The following is an 18,026-nucleotide window of genomic DNA, read 5'->3' on the forward strand; positions in this document are numbered from 1 at the left end:
CAAATCTATTTCTTATGGACTATGATGAAATTAAAGTGGACATATAGATGGAGAGTGGGCCTCAGGACCTCCAGTCCGACGCTGGTTGCTACTATATAAAGATTATTATGATAATGGCTGTATGCAGGACGCAGAGAATACAGGCAGCCTGCAGGTCCTGTCAGAGATGCTCCGTTCACGCTGTAAATCACGTAATGGGATGTATAAAGCGTGTGACGTCAGCTTGACTGGAAGAGGCAGTCCCATAATCCTTGTCTATATTTGGCTACAGCTCCCCCTCCCTCCAGAACAATGAGCTCACCGCTGACTGTGAGTCATACCTGGGATCGTACCAATGTTACAATTATGAGGGGGAAACCTGCTCAACGTACAGTAACATGCAATAGACAACACATTCCCTCCTCCCCTAATGGACCATTCATCCGGGCTTCCAAGCGGAAGAGGAATTACCTCCCGCCTTTCCTCAGCAGCACGTCACCATGGCAGTGACGTCACGGACCACGCTGACGTCAGGCTAAGGCCTACCGGACGTCGTACAAGGTGTACCCCCTGCGCGAATGAGGGCGCTGTGTCCTGCTTGGACTTGGCCCCGCTGGGTTTGGCAATTTCTCGGTTCCGTGCTTGCGACATTGTGAGGTTCTTCCTGTGACGGGATCCGAAGAGGAGGCGGCTCCCCTGGGGACCCGAGACGTTCACCCCGGTGATTGGCTGGAGCGGATCCCTGAGCTGTGAGTTCAGAGGACGCAGGTAATTAAAGCAAAACAGCAGCCTGGGCGGAGAACGGGGCGAGTGCACCTGGCCGGGAGACGGGGACTCCGTGAGAGGCCCGGGGGCTGCACGGGGGAGATCGGTGCCTCTTCTTGATCACTTCTCCTCTCCAGCTCTTTACACTAGAGGGAAGCTCCACTCTCAACCTCTGCCCATTCACCGGAACGTTTACGACAAAGGCTTTGTGCCGTGTCTTCTAGTAGTCATCCTTTGTGTGTTGTCTGGTACTTGTGGTTCGTGGCCTGGTATATGTAATAGTGCCCCCCCCCCCCCTAGTGATTATATAGGAGCCAGGAGTTTATATGGATGCGTTTAACCCTTGGGTGGCTGGGCATGTACTGCACCGTGAAATCACTCGTGTTGCTGCAGGTGATAATAAAATATTCCGTTTTATCTTGCAAAAATAAAAGCCTCCAGTTTATTATTGCGCCCTCTCCCCTCCCCCACTGGGCAGTTTCTGTGATCGGTTCCAACACCACAATATAATGTATTGATCTCATCGTTTTTATATGGGGGGAGGGGGGTTACAAGCTGCCGATTTACTGTTACAGCGTCTAAAGCTGCAACCATGATAATCTTGTGTGAGCTGAATAGTTGTGGGACAGTGTAAGGGCCCATTCGCATGAACGTGAATCTCGTCCGTGGAAATCCCTCACAGCACACGGACCCATTCATTTCAACGGGGCTGTTCACACAGGCAGGAGTTTTCACACAGCGAGAGTCCGTTGCGTGAAACTCAATGCATGTCCTATTTTGGTGCGTTTTCACGCACCTGAGCGCCATTGAAGTCAATGGGTGCGAGAAAACTACGCACAGCACACTGTTGCACGTTTATGTGATTTGCGCATCAATTCCATTAAAAAAAAGTGCTCCGAGTGCATGAAAAACACATGCCACGCAAAGCACAGATGCAATAACGCAACACACACGGAGCGGATTTAAACGCGTGTGAATGTAGTCTAAGAGAACTAAAGTGGTTTTCCCACCAAAGTGAGTCATGGTATATTGTTACAATAGGCCACTCTGATCATTGGGGTCCTTGGGCCTTATTCACACCAGGGTCCGTATAAAAACAGGCTGTTTTTCAAGCAAATAACTGTCCATGTTCCGTCAGTCTGGTTTCCGCGTGTCATCCATTTTTTTTATCCGTTTTTCTCTGCAAGCTCTTACTGGTTTTATTATATATTTTTTTCTCTGCATTTCTCTAGCAACTGATGTGTGGAAAAACAGTCCGCACACTAATGGTGTCCGTGTGCTGTGTTTTGTTTTTTTCCATGCACCCATAGACTTCAATGGGTAAGTCTTGACCGCAAAAACGAGTTTTCACGCACCGGGCACCTGCTCTGTGAAAAAACACGTATGTGAATAGCCCCATTGAAATGTATTGGTCAGTGTGATGTCAGTCATTTAAACGGACCGCACACAGGCGGGATCTACGTTTGTGTGAATAAGGCCTTAGAATGAAGGGCCTCTCACCACAGCAACCCTTTTGGCTGCCCGCCGTGCAGGGAACTGCAACGTACCCCTACACATTAGTGATATGCCATAACATTATCAGATGGTATTAACCCATTAGGGTGAGTTCTCACATAACGGCTGTGATGACATGCAGTTTTCTGGCCAAATCTGATGGAATCTGCAATGGAGGTTTTGATGCAGATGTGAACAGAGCCTTAAAGGAAAAATGATTACTAGAAAACGGACACATCCTTCTAAGCAACAGATGACTTCCATCAATAGACGTCATCATAGAATGTTGTCAGAAATCTGTGTGCAGAGCTGAACGGGTTTAACCGCTACATCGAGCCCTTTAATTCTAGAAATCACATTTGTAAAATCAGATCTTGAACCGCCAGTGATCTTCTCACATGTATCTTATCCTTTCATCTGGATTTTCTCTTCAGGGAGGTGACATTGGAGATTTATCAAAACCGGTACAAAGGAACAGCTGCCCATAGCAACCAATCAGATCAAGATCTCATTTCTCAGCAGCCCTTTTGAAAATAAAAGAATGAATCTGGTTGCTATCGGCAACTACTCCACTTTTCCTTTGCATTAGTTTTGGTAACTTTCACTTTCTCTTCTGCTGGTAGTCCTGTTCTCTCCCATGGCACTATGATAATAAATGCATGACGCTCTGTGACTAGTGATCAGTAGCCAATTTTTCTCAACAAATATGTGGTAGCAAGTCGATAGTACTACTGTAATTGATGGTGAGCCACGCTGGTCTCCACAAGGTCAATGCGATACAAAGTGACTGTCCTTTTGGCTAAGCACCCACTAATACTTCATTCATTAATACCCAGTAAATAATTACAACCGTAGAGCTGGCTTTTCCTTTCTTGCTGTTTAGCAGGGGTCCCAAATTTCTATGATAAACATACTAGTCCTTTTCAATGAATTAGAATATCATCAAAAAGTTATTTTATTTCAGTAATTCAATACAAAAAGTGAAACTCAAGTATTCTATGGATTCTTTACACACAGAGTGATCTATTTCCAGCATTTTTTTTTCTTTTAATGTTGATGATTATGGCTAACAGTTCTGAGGTGTTATGGAAGCCCAGGTTGCTTTGATAGCGGTCTTCAGCTCGTCTGCATTGTTGGGTCTGGTGTCTCATCTTCCTCTTGATAATACCCCATAGATTCTCTATGGGGTTTAGGTCAGGCGAGTTTGCTGGCCAATCAAGCGCAGTGATACTGTGGTTATTAAACCAGGTATTGGTACTTTTGGCAGTGTGGGCAGGTGCCAAGTCCTGCTGGAAAATGAAATCAGCATCTCGATAAAGCTTGTCAGCAGAGGGAAGCATGAAGTGCTGGTAAATTTCCTGGTAGACGCTGCGCTGACTCTGGACTTGATATAACACAGCGGACCAACACCAGCTGATGACATGGCTCCCCAAACCATCGCTGACTGTGGAAACTTCACACCGGACCGCAAGCAACTTGGATTGATGTCTCTCCACTCTTCCTCCAGACTCTGGGACCGAGATTTCCAAATGAAATGCAAAATTTGCTTTCATCTGAAAACAGGACTTTGGACCACTGAGCAGCAGTGTTGGTCCACTGTGTTATATCAAGTCCAGAGTCAGCGCAGCCATCTACCAGGAAGTTTTTGAGCACGTCATACTTCCCTCTGCTGACAAGCTTTATGGAGATGCTGATTTCATTTTCAAGCAGGACTTGGCACCTGCCCACACGGCCAAAAGTACCAATACCTGGTTTAATAACCACAGTATCACTGCGCTTGACTGGCCAGCAAACTCGCCTTACCTAAACCTCAGAGAATCTATGGGGTATTGTCAAGAGGAAGATGATAGAAGCCAGACCCAACAATGCAGACGAGCTGAGGGCCACTATCAAAGCAACCTGGGCTTCCATAACACCTCAGCAGTGCCACAGGCTGATCGCCTCCATGCCACGCCGCATTGATGCAGTAATTCATGTAAAAGTAGCCCCGACCAAGTATTGAGTGCATATACTGTACATACTTTTCAGTAGGCCTAAATTTTGGTTTTAAAAATAATTTTTGAAATTGGGCTTATATAATATTCTAATTTTCTGAGAGACTAAATTTTGGGTTTTCATTACCTGTTACCATATCAACATTAAAAGAAAAAAATGCTGGAAATCGATTACTCTGTATGTAATGAATCTAAATAATATACGAGTTTGACTTTTTGAATTGAATTACTGAAATAAATAAACTTTTTGATATTCTAATTCATTGAGAAGGACTAGTATGTTTTAGGTATTTTTCTGTTTAAAATGTAGATTTTTTTTCAATCTACAGCTTAGGAGATTTTAGGGAACTGCACAAATAACAATTCCCTTAGGCCTCATGCACACGACCGTATTTTTTCCCACCCGTAAATACTGGCGTAAATACGGGTCCGGTGTCACACGTATTTGACCCGTTTTGCACCAGTATTTACATACCCGTGCCCGTAAATATGGGTCCGGTGTCACCCGTATTCCACCCGTATTTACGGCACGTTTTTGGCGGCAAAATAGCACTGCACTAATCGGCAGCCCCTTCTCTCTATCAGTGCAGGATAGAGAGAAGGGACAGCCCTTTCTGTAATAAAAGTTAAAGAAATTCATACTTACCCGGCCGTTGTCTTGGTGACGCGTCCCTCTCTTCACATCCAGCCCGACATCCCTGGATGACGCGGCAGTCCATGTGACCGCTGCAGCCTGTGATTGGCTGCAGCGGTCACATGGCCTGAAACGTCATCCAGGACGTCGGGCCGGATGTCGAGAGGGACGCGTCACCAAGGCAACGGGCGGGAGACCGGACTGGAGGAAGCATGAAGTTCTCGGTAAGTATGAACGTCTTTTATTTTTATTTTTTACAGGTTTATACTGATCGGTAGTCACTGTCCAGGGTGCTGAAAGAGTTACTGCCGATCAGTTAACTCTTTCAGCTCCCTGGACAGTGACTATTTACTGACGTCGCTTAGCAACGCTGCCGTAATGACGGGTCCACACATGTAGCCACCCGTCATTACGAGAGCTCCATAGACTTCTATGGACTGTCCGTGCCGTTATTACGGCCTGAAATAGGACATGTTCTATCTTTTTCAACGGCACGGGCACCTTCCCGTGAGAAAACGGGAAGGCACCCGTCGCCAATAGAAGTCTATGAGCCCGTTATTACGGGTCGTAATTACGACCCGTAATAACGGGAGTTTTTACGGTCGTGTGCATGAGGCCTAATAGTGTTCTTTTTGCTATTTTTATGGGAACCTTGTGATAAGATGCAGGGCATTCAGCCTGGAATCTATTGTGATTTATAGCCGTCTTTATTCTCCACATGGGACGGACTGCTGACAGTGAAACTGAGTATAATTTTCAATTGTCTACTTTGGTGTATTATCCAAATATCACTTCTACAACTAGCAGGAGCTAGATGCTATTTAGAATATATGCAGCAGATTTGATGCTGAAATTTCTGCGACTGTCCCATCAATCTGAATGGACTTGTTACAATTCATGCACATGCTGCAGAAACAACCCCGTTCAGATGTATGGGATAGATTTCCCACGAATCTGCCACGTGTGAATATATCCTCAAAGGGGTTGTCTCGTTAGGACAACCCTTTTCTATTTTCCTTATTGGGGCATTTTTTTGTCATAGAGGACCAGGGCTGAAAGACAGAGATCAGCTGTCACTCTGGCACACCCGGGTTGCCCATGTATTATGTGGTTGGCCATTCACTTAAACGACTGGCATGTAATAATACAATATCCAGGGCGGTGGAATCGACAAGTAATAATGAGCTATATGTCCTAAACAACCCATATGTACCAATGGTTCGTGTGAAACGAAAACCGAAATAACATAATTCGAACCAAAACGACCTTTTTGTGTAAAACTCAAATATAAACTTTATTGTTAAACATCGTTAAAAAACATACACAAATAAATTTAAAATAGAGCATACAGAATTCACAAAGAGAGGAGTCAGAAAAAGCACGGTAGATGAAATGGATATACAGATTGTGTCAAGGTCTTTTATGACGGGCATATAATGATCTAGATTGTTGGTACATAACAATATAAATGAATCTTAGTAGCCATAAACAATAATCAAGTACACAGGTATGAATACATAGTATAATGAACAAACGTGTGTAGTTAATCCTAAATATACATATATAGGATATACATACATGGTACACTAAGAGAACGCCAAAGAAAAGAACCGGAGCCAAAAACAGACGCGCGTTTCCCTGACAAAGCTTCGGCGAAACGCAAGTCTGGTGCGCGGTGGTTGTTTTTGGCTCCGGTTCTTTTCTTTGGCATTCTCTTAGTGTACCATGTATGTATGTATATCCTATTTAGGATTAACTACACACGTTTGTTCATTATACTATGTATTCATACCATTTCATCTACTGTGCTTTTTCTGACTCCCTCTCTTTTTGTGAAGGCTGTATGCTCTATTTTACATTTATTTGTGTATGTTTTTTAACTGTTTAACAATAAAGTAATAATGAGCTTTCATCCAGACAATCCCTTTTTATATTGAACCTGGCCAGGCGATCAGCTGATCACTACACGTCTGACCAGAAATCCCTGGAGATCAGACGTAAGTTGTGTCTCGCCATACCTTGTAGTATTTTTGCTTTCTATAGGGAATAGATCATGTAATTAGATTTAACCTGTACTACGTTTAATGGTATGATCCAAATCTTCGCTTTAATTCACGCCTTGGGATGCCTGTACCCGATGCAGCTGAGCTTCAGTAGTTGCCGCAGCAAAGCCACACACCGTTTTACCACATATTGCCACGGTTTTTGCAGTATGATTTTCACATACTGTTAACATTTACTTTTCCAGTACGATTTGTAGCGTAGTCTACTGTCTACTAAGTGGAGAATGCAATCCGACATTGTGGTGAACTTCCTGCCTCTCAATAGATCATTCACAGTCATCTATAGAAAGAGGAGTGACAAAGATGACATCTCTCCTGCTCCCTCCGGCCCACACAAGGGTGATGTCACTGTGTTTCCATGGCTTCTGATCTGGGGAGCGTATTGCTCACGTTGAGCGCTGTATGTTTTTCCTGTAGTGGCAGGAAAGTGATGATATCAGATTGTGGTCGCGCTGACTTCTGGACAGATGAACTTAAGTGGCCCAGTCAGAACGTATGGCGCACTAACATTGTAATTCCCACCTTGGATGTGAATGATTGCCTTGTAAATAACTCTCAGTTGCTGTCTACAAGACAAAGTAACTGCCAGTACAAAGATGTTTTATTCAACTCCCTGAATAAAAAATCCAATGCGAATACAAAATCATAACGAATAAGTCCGTAGTGATGTCACCGCTGATGTCAGTGGTTGGCTGCTACAGTTACGTGCCCATAGATGCTACATGAACACCCTGTGACGACAAGATTTTTTGGGGGGCTTAGGTGCCAGTGGCGCAAGGGTGGCTCTGAATAAAAAAAAAAGTGGGTTTATTTTTTCATTTTAAGCGTTTTACACCAGTTGAAGCACTTCTTTAGTACTAAAAAAAAAAACAACTATTTATGCGGGCTGTTATAACTTTTTTTTTTTTTTTTTTACAAACGGCTGAAAATTTCCTTAATATCTCATGCACGTCCCGTAAATAGCAAAAGATAGAACATGTCCTATCTTTTGCGGTACACTTCTACGGCCCGGACACCTTCCTATAAATAAACAGGAAGGTGTGGGTGAACAATAGAAGTGAATGTGTCCGTAATTATGGACTATTTTTACTGTCATGTGCATGGTGCCTAAAAAAAACCAAAAACATTCGGTACGTATTATTCCTCCTGGTGGTCCGCCAAGTATTTGTTTACATGCAGGCAGCATGTGACCACTGCAGCCAATCAGAGGGCTCAGCAATGACGTGTTGTATTCCTGGCATTATGGCGCCCATCGGCGCTGCAATGTAGATAACAGCAGTGGTTTTTATTTTGAAAAACGATCATTTTTGAGCAATTTTAGATTTCGTTTCTTAATGCCCAACTGGGTGTGTTATTACTTTTAACCAAGTGGGTGTTGTAAAGAAGTGTATGAGGCCGACCAATCAGTGACCAATCAGTGACCAATCAGTGACCAATCAGTGACCAATCAGTGACCAATCAGTGACCAATCAGTTGGGCATTAAGAAACTAAATCTAAAATTGCTCATAACTTGCTAAAAAATGATCGTTTTTCAAAATAAAAACCACTGCTGTTATCTACATTCCAGCGCTGATCAGATTATGTAGGAGATAGGGCATTTATAATCTGGTGACAGAGCCTCTTTAAAGTCTCTGGCTGCAGCGAACATATGCTGCTCCAATGTAACCTAACACCTACAGGAACGCCGTAGCATCAGCATTTCATCGCCGGGGGAAAAATTGGTGAGTACTGATTGTCTTGTTTTGTTCTTTTTTATTTTTTTTATTTATTTTTTTTAGAACGTTTGCTGCTGTTTGTAAAAAATGTTAATGACCTGGATAACCTCTTTAGGGCCCATGAAAGGGGGATTTATGTGAATGAGGTTTAATCCCTGTATAATGAACAGTTCTGTGTACTTTGTGGGAGATTTCTCAAAACTGGTGCAAAGGATAAAGGGCACTGTCTACGGGGGGGTGGGGGGGGGGGTGCTGCTTGACACGGTCTATGGAGGGGGGTGTTGCTTGACACGGTCTATGGAGGGGGGTGTTGCTTGACACGGTCTATGGAGGGGGGTGCTGCTTGACACGGTCTATGGAGGGGGGTGTTGCTTGACACGGTCTATGGAGGGGGGTGTTGCTTGACACTGTCTATGGAGGGGGTGTTGCTTGACACTGTCTATGGCGGGGGTGCTGCTTGGCACTGTCTACGGGGGGGGGGGCCCTTTGGCACTGTCTACGGGGGGGGTGCTGGTTGGCACTGTCTACGAGGGGGGTGCTGGTTGGCACTGTCTACGGGGGGGGGGTGCTGCTTAGCACACTGTCTACAAGGGGGGTGCTGCTTGGCACAGTCTATAGGAGGGGGGGTGGTCTGTGTGGCACAGTCTACGGGGGGGTTCCGTGTGGCACAGTCTATAGGGGGATCCGTGGCACAATCTACCAAGGGCGGCTGTGTGTAGCACCCAGGGGAGGAGAGGGAGGCCCACTCAAGAGTTTGCTATGGGGTGCAGTGTTTCCTAGTTTTCCCCTGGCCAAAATGCTGTAGAAGTCAAAATACTGATGAGCATCCACTCAAGCCCATCATCCACGAGGGGGGTGGCTGCCTAGTATTACAATTGCACACCTTCCATTAGGTGCCAGTCACACGGTTACATGTAGTGCACCATGGTGGCTTAAAGTATGGGTGTAACGAATAGACTGTTAGTTCAGTCAGGTTGGCCAGCACCTTCTAAGACCACACACAGTAATGACACCCCATTCTCCCTCAACTTCGTGCAAAAATGATAAACATGAAGTATTGTTGATATATTGGCCATAATACAAGCAAAATACAAAATGCAGTGTCGTAACCAATGTCAAGGGTGCCCTAGACTAAAATTACAAACAAATGACAGAAAATGGGATAAAATGTACTCAAAATTACAGAAAAGGGCCATACTTACTGATCCGAGGACAGGTCATTCCTGACCATTATGACTTGTATCCTGCATTTACATTAGTTTTCCCCTATGCAGGCTCCACGTTGAATTGTCAGTTTATCCTGAACTATGCTTAGAGTGGGCAGAGACTAGCTGCTCTGATGTCTCCCATACAAAAAGAAACCGAGACACACCCACCTCTCTGCAGCAGATCCCTACTCCCCTCTCCATAGACATCTATGAGCAGCACCTGTAACCTGATCCTTCAGTGAAACTGATAATTATTCTCCTCTTTGCCTCATGTTTATGGATTTTATCAGTGAATTTAGAGTGCTGTGCGTTGAAGTAACGCACAGCACACGGCCCCATTGATTTCTATTGGGCTATTCACACATGCGTGCGTTTTCATGCAGCTAGTGTCCGTTGCGTGAAACTCACTGCACGTCCTATATTGGTGTGTTTTCACACACCCAGCCACCCTTTGAAGTCACGGACAGCACATGGATTGGCTCGTTGATTGACGCTCGTTTGCTCCTTTCACAAGGAGCTAGTATGGAGACGAGCGGTCGTTACTTCGATCGCTCGTCCCCATAAATTTCTATCATGTCGGCAGCACATCTCCCTGTTTACATAGGGAGATGTACGGCCGACAACAATAAGGATATGTTCACACACAAACTCGAAAACGTCTCAAAATACAGAGCGGTTTTCAAGAGAAAACAGCTCCTGATTTTCAGAAGTTTTTTTGTGCCACTCGTGATTTTCGCGTTTTTGGAGATTTTTTTCAATAGACTATGGAAAACTGCTCCAAAAACGTCCCAAGAAGTGTCCTGCACTTTTTCGCTGCCTTTCTTTTTACGCGCCCGAAAAACGTGTTAATATACCCTAATAGTTTTGTTTATTTAAAACAATGTGATCAGCCAAATGCTCGTTCATCGACTGATCGTTGCCCTGTTTACACAGGGCAATTATCGGGAACGAGTGTTTTGTGGCCAGGGTAAAAGGGCCTTGATTGATCAGTGCAGGGGGCAGAGGAGAATGATTAAGTGGAGAAAAATAAGTTTTTCTGTAATAGCACATTGCAGTTTGTTTTCTAGCCTTATACTATTTATGCAAAGTTAGCTGAAACATCAGTGACTATTTAAGCCTATGCTCACACCGAGTTTTTTGACGCGGAAACCGTGCCGCAAAACTTGTCAAAAACGGCCTGAAAATGCCTCCCATTGATTTCAATGGGAGACGGGGGCGGTTTTCTCCCGCGAGCGTTAAAACCGCCTCGCGGGATAAAGTAGGGACATGCCCTATCTTCGGGCGTTTACGCCTCTGACCTCCCATTGACTTCAATGGGAGGCAGAGAAAGCTTATTTTGCGGCGTTTTATGCCCGCGGTCCTCAATGGGCGTGGGCGAAAAATGCTGCGAAAATTTTTGCGACGTGCAGGGAGAGGAAAATCTGCCTCAAACTTCCAAACTGAATTTTCAGGCAGAAATTCCGATTGCAATAAACTCCATGTGAACATAGCCTAAGGATGCAGCTATTTGTGGCCTTAAAGTGGATCGGTCAAATATTCATGCTGCCCTGTCTAAGGGCAGCATAAAGAAGTGACAAACGCTCATTTCGGCTGTCACTTATTAGTTAGGCCTCATGCACAGTATGGGAGCACGGCCGGTAAAAAACGAAAAGTAGGACATGCTCCATAATTCCCGGCACGGGCACCTATACGTAGCGGTGCGGAAAGGTGTCCGTGGTCAATAGAACCGGGCGGGTCCGTAATTGCGGACCCTATTACGGTCCCCAATTACGGAGATTTTTTTTATGGTCGTGTGCATGGGACCTTAGTTGTGTAGTTAAAGGACAGGTGTCGCATAAAATATTTTTTTTTATATCAATTTGCTTTTAGTGTTTTATTAAAATACATTTTATTCATTTGTGTGTTTTTGTTTTTACTTTTTTTTTTTCTTCTAACTTTTGCTTCACTATGGGGGCTGCTATTTTTTTTTTCATCTCTGTATGTGTCGATTAACGACACATACAGAGATGGAATACGGCACATACATCCCCATAGAGAATGCAAACGAGAGCCGTTCCATTCACTATGGTGTACGCCGTCTGTGTGGGAAGGTCTTCGGCCGAGTGACATCTGGCGCCATTTTCTTGTGGGCCGAAAGCCGCGGACGGACAGTAAGATGACTACCGGTCGCGGCTTCCGGACATGTGATCAGAAGCAAGCACTAGGAGCGGACGGACCGGAGGCAGCGGCTGGAGCAGGTAAGTTATGTTTGTGTATGTTCGTGTTTTAGTGTGTGATTACCACTGTATGTAAACCTACTACACTGTGTATTCGCTCAAAAAATGGCGGCACACAGTGTAGGAGGTTTGAACATTCAACCCCCTCCTTTTCCTGGCACTAGCCAGGATAAAGGAGGGGGGATTGTTTGAGGACACTAGAGCGAGTGTGTCTTCTCAAATTTTGCAGCATAAAGCAATGTGGTTGCTTTACCACATGCCAATGCTGCAATTTTGGGAATTGCTCCCTCTAGTGACCAGCACAGGGAAATGTTATAAATTAGAATCTAATTTATAATATTTCCCGACTTGTGAAAAAATTAGAACAATGTCTAATCATGTATATAATAACTGTTTAAAAAAAATAAAAAAAAAATTCTAGCGACACATTCCCTTTAACAAGTATTCTTGACATACTTGCAGTGCTGCAAATATGAGTCCCAAGTATTTTCATCTTCCCTTTGCTCCCCCAGCCACTGATTAACACTTTTTTTCCCCTATTACTGTGCATAGAGAGAGAAGTGTCAATCACCAGCTGGAGAGCGGGTGGAGGCGAGGGCAGCATGAATTTATGAATATACTTAGGCTCCTACTTGTGGCGCTGCAAGTGTAAGTCCAAAATACTTGTAAACTACATAACATTGACCAACAAAGGACAGCACTCCAAAGTCAGTGTGTTTGTCACTTCTTTATGCTGCCCTCAGACAAGGCTGTATAAATATCTGACCGATCCTCTTAAAAGGGGTTGTCCAGTCTAGAAAAAAACATTTTCATATACCTGATTAGGAAATTCTGAGTTAATAGAGGGGAGTCCTCTGTTTGGGATTCTCATCTCTTGGCCAAAGTGGAGAGCTATTACTAAGAGTGTCTCTCGCTCTGGAGGACCTGTCGTGTGTTACATAGATAAATCATTGATATAAGAATAATTTTAAAGGTCTAGGCTACAAGCTGAAGTCAAGGACCTCCAAGGTTGGATTCTCAGGAATACTGCCTGTGCCATGCGCATCACAGGAAAGACAGCAGGAGCTCAGGGAGTTAAATGCATGGCTTAAGGGGGTTGTCCGAGATACCATCATATTTTAAAAAACAACAACTTTAATGCATGTAATTTATAAATGTAAATGCATTTGTAATATACTTCCATTTTCCAAAGTGGTCATGTTTTCCAGATTCTGCCGTGGGGAACTTGACTGGTGACTGTAGTGATAATGGGAGATTTTAATTACCGGGATATTAATTGGTGTCCTGGTTCGGCTTCAACTGTGAAGGGGAGACATTTCCTCAACCTGTTGCAGTTTGTGGAAGACCCGACTAGAGGTGAAGCTCTGTTGGATCTGGTCATTTCTTTTTTTATAAATTCTTTTATTTTGTTTTTAAAGCATAAAGAAAAACAGACAATATACTCCGTACACACCAAGTCTGTATTGACATCGGCCTCAGGCCAGTAACTTGCATAACAAAAGTGCATAACATTACAATGGAAGGCAGTATACCGCTCAGAATATTATTGGAAGAAAGGCAGGTATGCACCCTGAACCCGCAGCGATGCATAATACTCCGTAGTCGAGCAGAGAACAGTAAGAGAAAGTAGGAAAGAACGGGGACAGAGGGGGAGAGAGAGGGAGAGGAACGCACCTGACATAATTGGGCCTATAGAAGAGGTCAAGAGGCCATGATGGCCTTGTATTCCACAGAGGATTGAAAACGGATCCATTCACGCCAAGTTCTGAGGAAGGCTGCATGGGACCCTTTCATTGATGCCGTGAGGTCCTCCTTTCTCATAATCTCCTGGATCTTGCCACACCACATGCCCACGGATGGGGGACAGGTTTGTCTCCACAACGCGGGGATACATGCTCTAGCCGCATTCACCAAGTGGCGAACAACTGAGCGCCTATACATGGACAACGGCATCTCACACAGATGGAGCAGGAAAAGGTCTGGCGATCTCGGGAGGGGGAAATCAGTGAATTTCGAGGAAATGCGCCACACCTCGGACCAGAAATCTGCCAGGGGGGGGGGGGGGGGGCAGTCCCAAAAAATATGCAGGATTGTACCCACTTGGTCTCCACATCTCCAGCACAGAGGTGAAACCGCCGGAATCATTGCATGCAATCTGGAAGGCACCCTATACCAACGAGACAGAATCTTGAACCCTGCCTCCTGATATCTACTGGACATTGAGGACTTATGTGTCATGGTAAACAAACGCTCTCGTTGTTCGGGGGTGAATGATAGACCCAAATCCCTTTCCCAACTGAGCAGATAAGATGGGGAGGGCAGATTGGAGGGCGAGATCAGAAGAGCATAGCGTTTAGACAGTGAATGGCGCACCGTGCCCGTGCATAAAAGTTCAAATGGGGAGCCCTCCCGCGAGTACGCCGCCGGATTAGCTATGGACGCCAGGTAATGTCATAGCTGGGTGGCCTGCCATGCAGAAAAGGGGATCGGGTCTGACAGAGACTGTAACTGCGCGCTTGACATCCATCTCTCCTCCTGCAAAAGTGTACCGCACGTCCCTTACCTGCCCTCAACCAAAGCAGGAAAGGACCATCTTCCCGCCCTGGTGGAAATGCAGGGTTGCCCAAAATCAGGTACAGAGGGGAGGGGGACTGGGAGATCTCTGTCCTAGGAAAGAGCCATGCCGCCACTGCCAGGATGGGCCTGATCGTCGGGTGTGACCGCGCAGCTGAGGGAGTATGTCTACCCAACCATGGTAAGGCCTGCAGAGAGACTGCCAGAAAAGCCTGTTTCATGGACTACCCACTCCTTAATCTCGCTGTGTCTAAACCAGTCTAGAATTCGTGTCAAGTGGGAGGCATGGTGGTATGAAACAAAGTCTGGAAGACCAACACCCCCCTTGCACTTCGCACGAAAAAGCATGGAACGGGCAATAGGTGCAGGTTTCCCCGCCCAGATAAATTTGTGTAGAAGAGACAGCAGAGATTGAAAGAACGGGCGTGGGACATGTATCGGGAGGGCCTGAAAGAGATACAGAATCCGCGGCAGGATATTCATTTTAAATATGGCGCACCTTCCAAACCAGGTGAAGGTACCGGACATCCAAGAATCCAAGTCGCTCTTTACACGTTGAAGAAGCGAAGGGAAGTTCACCGCGTAAAGGCAAGAGAGATCACCGGGAAGCCACACCCCCAAGTATTTAAGCGAGTCCCTCGCCCATTTAAAAGGAAAGGACTCGGACAGGTCATCGACCAGGGTCTGTGGCAATGAGATGCTAAGTGCCTCAGACTTCTGGTAGTTGATCTTGAAGTTTGGATAATTTCGAGTATCTTTTCAACTCCGCCATCAGGTTGGGCAAGGAAATCCTGGGAGCCGTGAGAAAACAGAGCAAATCATCCGCATAGGCAGCGACCTTATGGACCCTACCGCCCAGGGCTATGCACGCAATGTCAGGATTGGAGCGAATATGGCACAGGAAGGGCTCCAGACATAAAATGAAAATTAATGGGGACAAGGGGCAGCCTTGCCTTGTGCCATTGGTGAATGCAAATGAGGACGAATAGTGCCCGTTGACCTTAACCTGCGCCGATGGAGAGTAGAGACCCGAAATCCAATTCATCATGTGAGCCCCAAGCCCACGTGCCGCAAGGTTGCCAGCATGAAATCCCAGTTGACTCTGTCGAAGGCCTTCTCTGCATCCGTCGACAGAAAACAAGTGGGAGGGGGTCGCAATAGCTGCTTGGTACATTAAGTTAATCGCTCGTGTTTTATTGTCACGAGCCTCTTGCGGGAGCATAAAGCCCACCTGGTCGTTGTGTATCACGTTGTGTAGAAGTGGAGTCATCCTCTGTGCGAGGATCTTGGCAAATAGCTTTAAATCCACGTTAAGTAGAGAAATGGGACGGTAATTCTGGCACAAGGATGAATCCTTCCCCTCCTTGGGTATGACCGTGATATGGGCCCTTAAGGTGTCTTGGGGGATGAATCCCCCCTCAGTAATAGAATTGAATGCCTGGAGGAAGTGGGGCGAGAGCAAGTCCCGATAGGCCTTGTGGGGCAGACCATCCGGGCCCGGTGCCTTTCCTGTGGGTGAGTCCTTCGGTGCCCATGACAGTTCTTCTGGGGAGATGGGTGCCTCCAAGGTCGCTATAGCCTCAGGAGGGATACATTTCATCCCTGATGACCGAAGATACTGCTCGATCTTCTCCAGGTGACCCCGCCTTCCGAAGAAGAATGGGGTGCCCGTGGAAGATTATAGAGAGTGTGGTAATAGGCACGGAAGGCTTCTGAGATGTCTTGTGGAAGTTGGAGACGGTTGTTGTGTGAACCCAGGACATAGGGGACATAGGTACGTGAGCGGGTCTTCCTAAGTGCTCAGGCTAAGGTCCTACCAGTTTTATTACTAAATTCATAGAAGTGTCGACTGCATTTAACTAGGGAGGCCCTCGCCTTTGCAAGGCAGAGTGAACTCACTTGCTCTCTCAACTGTCCCAGCTCCACCCCCACTACCCGATCCTGAGATGCCTTATGTGACTGTTCCAGGCGATGTATCCGAGTCATTAAGTTCCGGAGGTGTGCCGACCGTTCTTTTTTAAGCTTGGTGCCCACACGGATAAAGGCGCCGCGCACCACGCATTTGTGTGCCTCCCAGATACAGAAGGTGTCTACCCCTGGTGTGGCATTTATTGCAAAGTACTCCACCAGATCTCTGCATATATCTGAGACCACCGTCGGATCCTGTAGGAGCGATTTATTCAATCGCCACTGACAAGAACGAGGGTGGGCTGACGGGCGGGAGAGAGTGCGAGTAATAAGGGCATGATCAGACTGTAATGTCGTCAATGGAGGCCGACGTAAGGCTAGGGAGGTGTGAATGACGTAGAAAAAAAAATAATCGAGTCTGGAGTAGGAGTTATGGGGAGCAGAGTAAAACGTGTAGTCTCTGGTCGAAGGGTGCAGAACCAGCCATGTGTCCACTAGTTGGTGTTCGTGCAACAATCGTCGTATACGACGGTGTGCCGCCCTGGGTAGAGAGGAGTGCCCTCTCGAGGAGTCTAACATGGGATCCAATGTGAGATTCAAATCCCCCCCCCAGTACTAGAGTGCCTTCCAGAAAGCCATCCAACGCCCCAAGAACTTTTTCCAGGATGGCTACTTGACCAGTGTTGGGGAGATAGTATGAGGCCAGTGTGTTGTCCAGCTTACCCTTCACGAAGAGGTACCGGCCCGCTCCATCTGTGCAAGTCTCCACATGTTCCCAGTGCAAAGAGCGTGAAATCAGGATAGAGACCCCCTTAGTCTTGAAGTCAGGGGACGTACTATGATACACGTCCGGGTAGTTGGAGTCTGTGAGCCTCTGTATAGTCAGCCCGAAAGTGGGTTTCCTGTAGGAATGCCACGTGTGCTTTTCTTTTCCACTGCAGACTGAGAGTGGAGGACCTCTTCTCGGGGATGTTCAGTCCCTGTGCGTTCAGAGAAATAAGGGTATGTTCACACGGCCTATTTACGGACGTAATTCGGGCGTTTTTGCCCCGAATTACGTACGAAAATAGCGCCTCAATAGCGCTGACAAACATCTGCCCATTGAAAGCAATGGGCAGACGTTTGTCTGTTCACACGAGGCGTAATTTACGTGACGCTGTCAAAAGACGGCGCGTAAATAGACGCCCGCGTCAAAGAAGTGACCTGTCACTTCTTTGGCCGTAATTGGAGCCGTTATTCATTGACTCCAATGAATAGCAGCGCTAATTACGGCCGTAATGGACGCAGCGTTCAAGCGCCTGCACATGCCGTTACGGCTGAAATTACGGGGATGTTTTCAGGCTGAAACATCCCTGTAATTTCAGCCGTAACGGACGCCCTCGTGTGAACATACCCTAACAGTTATGCCAGACATGATGGCGGACAGAGGGGGGAAGGGAGGGATAAGAAGAGAAGGAAGAAGAAAGGATCTGGTC

At 46.1% G+C, this 18,026-nt stretch overlaps 1 protein-coding gene across 1 annotated transcript in view; it reads left to right on the forward strand.

The window, feature by feature from the left end:
- The first annotated feature begins 424 nt into the window (after positions 1–424).
- The window catches only part of ATF1 (activating transcription factor 1), a 52,532-nt gene continuing 34,930 nt past the window's right edge, over positions 425–18,026 (forward strand). The window contains exon 1 of the mRNA XM_075851923.1: positions 425–747. The gene's annotated coding sequence lies outside the window, so the exon portion shown is untranslated. The remainder of the gene's footprint in view (positions 748–18,026) is intronic.

Source organism: Rhinoderma darwinii, chromosome 2 (genome assembly GCF_050947455.1).
Source record: "Rhinoderma darwinii isolate aRhiDar2 chromosome 2, aRhiDar2.hap1, whole genome shotgun sequence".
In the NCBI taxonomy this organism is placed as follows: Eukaryota; Metazoa; Chordata; class Amphibia; order Anura; family Rhinodermatidae; genus Rhinoderma; species Rhinoderma darwinii.